This window comes from Lissotriton vulgaris, chromosome 1_1 (assembly GCF_964263255.1).
Source record: "Lissotriton vulgaris chromosome 1_1, aLisVul1.2, whole genome shotgun sequence".
NCBI lineage: Eukaryota > Metazoa > Chordata > Amphibia > Caudata > Salamandridae > Lissotriton > Lissotriton vulgaris.
In genome coordinates, this window is record NC_141685.1 from 381,399,931 (window position 1) to 381,400,692 (window position 762).

A 762-nucleotide genomic window follows, 5' to 3' on the forward strand; every position below is an offset into this window, starting at 1 on the left:
CAGCCCTTAGAACCAAGGCTTGTGTTATTCAAGCTTTAAGAGATTTAGGTTGGTCTTATCGTCCTTCACCTCATTTGCCACCAACATCAGTCCATTTGAACTTATGAGAGGAAGAAAATCTTCTTCTCAGGTTTACCCGTTTTTGATAGTCAGGACCTTTTATGAAGTTTGTAATATGAAATGTGTGTGTGAGTCAGCAAATAAGAAGTCTACTGAAATTAGTTTAAAGAACTGTGAGTCTACGGTTGGAAGAGAGACACATAGACTGAATGTTGGGGATTGGGTCAGAGTAAAAAATCCTGTTTCTGTCAGAAAAGGTTTTCCCAAGTTCTTGCAGCCTCAACAGATTGTTGAGGTACGAAGAAATGCTGTGAAATTATCCAATGGTAACAAGTGGAATACTTCTCCCGTAGCAAGGGATCTCTGTGTGAGCTCTGGGTTGGTTGATACTGCCAAGGATGTTTTCCAGGGGGACAGGGTATCTACTGGTGTGGGTCGTGCTGAGAAAGTTGACAGAAAGAGTACCAGGGTACATGTAGACCCAGTAGATTATGTGATTATGTTTGATTTCATATTTTATATTTCTTTTTGGTTTTTATCTCATGATTTATGTTGAAACTTGTATACAATCTGGTACTTTTTTTTTATCTTCTCTTATTCTGTGCCATTTATTGTTCTCCCTACTTAATGGGAGTATATACTTTTAGAATTATTGTATTAAAAAAGGGAAGGTGTGGTGATGCTGGAAAAATATACTTGAGG